This window comes from Cibotium barometz, chromosome 31, assembly GCF_041138505.1.
Source record: "Cibotium barometz isolate CiBa-2024 chromosome 31, ASM4113850v1, whole genome shotgun sequence".
Taxonomy (NCBI): Eukaryota; Viridiplantae; Streptophyta; class Polypodiopsida; order Cyatheales; family Cibotiaceae; genus Cibotium; species Cibotium barometz.
This window is the reverse complement of record NC_141076.1, coordinates 36789666-36796464: the sequence shown is the minus strand read 5'-3', so window position 1 is coordinate 36796464 and position 6799 is coordinate 36789666.

The following is a 6799-nucleotide window of genomic DNA, read 5'->3' as shown; positions in this document are numbered from 1 at the left end:
GGATTGGCTCCACAAAAATCAAGCTGACATTCACTGTCATAATGGAACCATTTCCTTCCGTGACCTTCATAGAAATAAAGCTCAAGGAACCAGAATTTCAGGATCCCCAAGTTTGTAGTTAGTAAAGGCTTCTAAGTTACTAAAAGGACTTAGAAAGAAGCAGCTCATTTATGTTGTCAAAATGAATCCAGTAGACACAAAGTTAAAAGCTAAATAACCTGAATGGTTAAGTAATTATGATGATTTATTCCCAACAGAATTAACAGAGATGCCTCCAATTCGGGAAGTAGATCATGTGATAGAATTGACCCCCGGAGTGCAGCCAGTAGCCCTGCGCACGTACAAAATGCCAGTTCCTGAAGCCATCTGTCAAAAATTCCGGACACGGAATCACCTTGCCTCTATAGCTGTCCACTCCAACAGCCTTGGAAACAAACACCACGAACGGGGGCACCACCAGCCACACCGGCTGGAACACTTCTCTCACGGTTCACCACACCACCCACACCAGAAAGACAGCACAAAACAGGGGCACCATAATCAAAGTAAACACCCAGCAATATATTCCCAGTCAACACATCATACAAGCTTCTCCCGACACAGAAGCCTTACTCACACAACCATACAAACACTCAGGCCTGGATTTACTGCCAAGGGAATTCCACCATGGCCTCACCACCTCAGGAATTACAACCTTGCGTCTGACAACCAAGCCTTCCAGCCACCAACACATCAACACTTTGACCTGTCATCACTGCCAAGGATACACCACATCCTCAATCGGCACATGATCCACCACCTCTGCCCACAGTCGGCTTTTCCAATCGCCGCAAACCTCTCGCCTGCGTGAAGTGCCAAGAAAGAACCCTGCCACTTCTCTTCAGAGGGTGCCCCACCAGCAACCCTCAACTCTCTCTGCAGCCCATCACTTCTGTATGTGTCGCCAGCAGCAGCTACTCCAACACCTCTCTCTCTCTCTATACTGATCCTCTGCCAGCCTCACAAACGAACCCAAGCACCACCTGCCCCTTGAACTTCTTCTCTTTGACGTGCTATCAGCCCCACCAGCCTCTGCACGATCACTCGAGCAACATCCTCCTTCTTCACAAGGCGGCCACTCCCTTGCACTGTCTCTCTGCAAAATCACCAAAGCAGCCTTCTCGTCGCAACACGACCAAGGCGGCTTCTCCAGTAGCTCTCCAGTCCCTCTGTGCTCGCCAACAACCCAGCTTCATCCACATTGCTAGCCACTGCAGCTTCCCTTGCTATCGGCACCAGCCTCTGCTCCAAGGCGGCTCTCACCACCAGCAGCACCGACGACCCAAAACAAACACTCTAACATCCAGCGCCCGCGTTGCTTCCACATCCGGCGCCCTCTTGCGCTACCCACTTCAAAGGCGACTTCCCTCGATGTTGCCAGCAGCTGCGCCAGTTGTCTCGTAGGCGACTCTCCTCACAGCCGCCAGCCTTCTACCATACCCTCTGCCTTCGCCAACCACTGCAGTCACGATCTTCGCCAGAGAAGCCCCCGGCTCCACACCAGCGCGTTTCTCTTCTTGCGCCTGTGGCTGCAGCTAGCCACACAAACAAAAGGCCACTTTTTTCGTCTTGCGCTCCAAGCTCTCTCCCACAAGGCGGCTCCTCCCTTCGCGTTTGTCTCTGCAGAATGACCTGAGCCCTGCTCCCTACTACGAGGCGGCCACCTTTTTCCTTTTTTCTCCTCGCCAGCTTCTAGCGTATTCTTTCACGTGCTGGCCGTTGCGCAAGCCTCCATGTGGTCATTGCTTTGTTGGCCACGTGGATGGTCATTTTTTCTTATTTTTAAGGCTTGGAAAATGGCCACCATAGCACCAACCTTTTCACACCATGTTCATCTAACTCATGCACTCATTAAATTGGCTGTCCAACCATTAATTGCCCAACTGCTTTCACACACCTTCAAATGCAATCCACGAGTGCCCATTGTACTTGGGAACGCGTACACAACCAAAGTGGCCGAACAACTAATATCATCTCCAGCAGACCACACTCTGAACAAACCTGCACAAGCCTACTGCAAAACCATCCACCCTGTACATCTGCCAAGGCATTCCAGGGCAAAGCCTTTCACATGCCATGCATTCCATATGTACACAAGCCCAAAACACCTCTCAGAAAAACGCCTGACATACTTTGCCAACCCCCCCATCTGCTAGAGCATTCATGCTTCAGCAGCAAAAGGTAAATTCTAATAGCTATCCCACCAGGATCAAAAGGAAACATCTGTAACTGACCATCCCATTTCCCAGTATCTGTGAAACACAATGGCTGCATCACTACATACCAAACATCAACCATAGCCACAAAATCATTTTCATCCATCACCTGATAAGCATTCACCGACTCTGACCACACAGCATCACCCTCAAACACTTCACCCACAACAAACCTCGTTGTCTTCAAAACCTGTGGCATTGCAACATCTAGCATCCAATTCATCAATACCAGTGAAGGCCAGGTTCCAACATTTTGACCTTTATGCACACAAAAATCTAGATCCTTTCCAACAGCAGTGTTCACAAGCACTTCCAGCTCTTGTAATTCAGGCATCTCTTCACAACCATACAGCTCAACTGGTTCAGAATCCTTATCATCCATGCACTTTGCCTTTAGCATTTCAGCAACACGCAAAGAAGCCTTAGCTACACTCTCAACCATATTTGCATCCATGTCTATCTCTGGCTCCTGTTCATCAAGGCTAGCAACTTCCCACATATCATCCTCAAGCACACTACTCACATCACAACGCTCTTCATCAGCCCAATCTACATGCATATCTTCTTGAGTGTTGCCAACCCCCCTAGTATCATCGTCCAAAGACTCCTCTGCACATAATGCATCAAATGGAAAAACATCCACTTCATTCATCGCAGGTACCAAACCACCATCAAGCTGTCCAAGAAAATCCATAATAATAGGATCTTCCTCCATGCTCTCCTCATCTGCATTGCAAATCGTCGTCACTTCACCATAAGTCTCTACCCCATCCTCCTCCTTGTAGAATCTGACAAAGAATCATCCTCAAAGCATTCTGTATCCAACTCTTCTTCCTTCTTATCATCAGCTAATCCCAAGGCATCATCCTCTTTGCTTCCATGTGCATGCATATCATCCAGATCCGAATGCAAATGATCTTCAATAGAACATTCCAAATCACTGTCATGAAACAGCTATGACGTCCAAATCCAAAGAAGAATCCATTGGCAACTCCTCATCTGCAAAAGTCTCAAACCTTGACCCAGATTCCTCATCCTGCTTTTCATCCACCTTCACATGCTTTAAAGACTTTGGAAAAAAATCAGAAGGCACATAAAGCATCCCCCTTTGCACCTGTATAGGCCTTTGAGATTCTTGTCTAATCAAACTTTGCATAGCACTCTTATCCACCTCAACCAAATTTACATGCATATCCCTTGCAGACACAACACCTTCATACGGATAAATACCCATCTCCATCTGCTTCAAAATCTTGCCTTCCTTTTCCCTAGCAACCCTAACTGCATCATCAAATGACTTGGGATTCTTCAACTCAACCCTGACCTTCAAATGGGGTAACAAGCCATCAATAAACAAGCTCTTTTTCAAAAACATAGGAGAAACTTCCTGCTTCAATGTCGTACACCACTTACTCCACAAACATGTAAATACCTGCACAAAATCATCTAGTGATTGCCCATGTACCTGCTTCAAGATGCTCAACTCCTGCCAAAGCACACTAGAATCCTCCACTTGCTGCTGCTGCTCCAAAAGGCCTTCTTTCAACCTGTCTAAGGTCAAAACACCATGTAGCTCACCTGCCGCATCCTGTACTTCAAAATCCTTAAGCCAGCTTCGGGCATCTCCCTTCAAGAAAATCTTTATCAGCCTCAAAACCTGCTCTTCTTTTGTCAAGTGATTGCTAATGCATGCCAACTCCATTTGCTCCAAAAAATCAAACACATCTTCACCCTTCCTGCCATGAAATTCTGGATAAGACCACATCATGAAAATCTGCAACAATACCTGAGCTCTACAAGATTTTTTGATGTCGTGCAAAAAGAGAAAGAGCTCCCCCCTAACCACCACTAGACATCAGTTTTGATTTATATTTCTAGAATGGGGGCAGAGTCATCTTCGTCTTCAACCACCCTGCCACACTAGCACTGGCCTTGAAGCATTGAGGGTTCTCGGCCAACCCCTCGAGGAAGTCTTTTTGGATGACCATTGATTCACTAGTAGTGGCAACGGCTACCCTGTCTTGCTCACCCTTCTCTGTGAGACAAACCCCTAGCTGGGGGAGCTCAATCTCACCTTCTTCCTCTCCTTCAAAAATGTGGAAGACAAAATATGCTAACCATGAGAGGAAGCGCTTGCCAATATCCCATTTGCCGAGCTTGCGGATTTGTTTTTTTTCAAGCTCTATGAAGTGATCTGAGAGTGCTACCATACGTTCAAATCTTTGAAGCCATTTTTTGAAGGGTTTTTCATTGTGGGCTATGTGCTCAAGTAGTTTACATGGCACCACCCACAAGCCATCGTCATCCCGTAATGCCAATGAGTGCGGCCTCAGGTGGGTCTCCATGTAGGTGAGCGTGCCAACAAATAGATCTGAGTGCAATTTGATGGTGGAGGTCTAGTCAACCACGCAAGTGAACATAGCGTGCAGGTGCATGGCCTCAGGGAAGTCACTCTCACATAGGAAGTCCATGAATTGCTCTAGGGACGTCATGATTAGGAGGGCTGTTTAGGTGCTTTGGTGCTTTGGTGCTCTAGAGAGTGCGAAGAAAAAAATGACACATAAAAGGGGCCTTGGGTATTTATAGAAGTTTTGTGTCCTATCACATTGGACCAAAATAAAAAACCCTAAAAGGGGCCTTGGGTATTTATAGAAGGTTTGTATATGAAAATAAACCAACCATACCACAAAATCACAATTTCAATAAACCAAAATGCCTATTCATTAAACCAAAGTGCCATAGAAAATAATATATTTATAAAACTCTATAACAAAGTGAGATTACATAACAACTCCAAAATGGAGTGAGATTACAAAATGGACACTTCTAGCTTAGGTACCTTGAGCCAAGTGATGTCATCTTGTCCCCCCAATCCGAGGACACCGTGGTGCTTGTTTCTGGCCACCTTCCAACCTATCCAAACACACCTCATTGTTGTAAAGTGAACTACGATAGTTATGAGAAAATACACTTGTTTAAAGAGCAAACAACCCTTACCTTCTTGCCTTGCAATTTGAAGCAAGCATTGCTGATTCCCTCATACCCCAAGATGCATAGGTGATCACGAATCAGTAAGCATTGCTGATTCCCTTGTACCCCAAGATGCATAGGTGATCACGAACATTCAATAGGCTCCAATGCTTTCTTGCTTGGACAATATCTACCCCCACATTTGGTAAGCATGTTGAGACAGCTATGGGCTCCGCAACCTCCTCTTGAGCTTGTAAGATAATCCATGCTCCCTTCTTCCTCATCCCCACCACTCGTAAACAAAATCAAATGCACAAAGTGACACGTGCTCGCAAGAATCAAAAGGAGACATTGGACTGTACTACATTGCACTTGAAATTCTCCCCTTAGTTCTCCCCCTCCACAAGGTCCCACCCTTGGCCAAGTAAATTGACCATCTCTTCAACACCCACAACCTTGCACATGTACATGGTGGGTGTTTGTGTGCACTCAAAGGCCTGAAACATGTGGGCAAACACATGCATAGGGCATTCCCAAGTAAGACCCATTAATCTTAAGGCCTTGGTGTACTTCAAAGAGGCCTGTATATCACTAGCCATCTTTGCCTCTTAAGAGCACTTGTAGTCCAAACATCAAGCATTGGCCATTCACAGTGCTAGAGAGAGGAGGGGAGGGGATTTCTTCAAGCTTACCAAACCCATTGGCTTGTGTGGGCACTACATAGTTATGCGTGTAGAAGAAAACTTTCTGACGAGAAAGGTTAGAAAAGGCGCAATGTTGGAGAGTATTCCATCCCCTATGTGAGCATGAACGGCATAAAATGTCCCTATTAGGATTCGTACAAGATTCTCCTTAATGAAGTTGGAAGGAAAAATATATGGAAACAAACAAACCAATCAAATGAGGTTAAAACAAGAGCCCATGTAAACCAACCTACTAGAGAGAAATCCATATAGTTAAAAGGAAAAAAAGGAGTGTGTCGTTGGGGCTGCAATGAAATATCCGTTACTAAGTACACATGTTGTACAAGGGCCACCAACCCATCATGCCTTGATTACTTGAAACCTAGTAGACACCCCTTCCAATGGCGCTCAACCACGTTGAAATATACAAGTGAATAGGGTGTGTGCGGGAACAAGCCCTTAGCAAGAGGCTGTAAAAGAGAATCTATAAATGAGAGAGAAGCTGTGAAAAGGTGAGAGGTATCTACTAGGAGAGAATAAAGGGTAGCATAAGAAGATTTAGGATGTGTGGAGATATTCTGGGAAGAGGTGGAGAGAATCAAGAAAAAGAGGTGGAGTGAATCAAGGAGAGATCAGTGGGATTAGATGTTTGGATGTAAACTCTATAAACTGAGGCATTGGCCTGATAAGAATTTACGGGTTTTGGATTATCCATGCCTACATTAAGCTATCATTAATTGCTCACTAATCTCGTCTTAATCATCATCTAATCTCTTTGTTAATGATGTTGATTCTAGCATTTGATGCACAATAGCTCATCACATTGCTGCAAATTTAACATGGTATCAGAGCCTAGCTTAGAATCTATCAAATTTATGAGCCCATTATCTT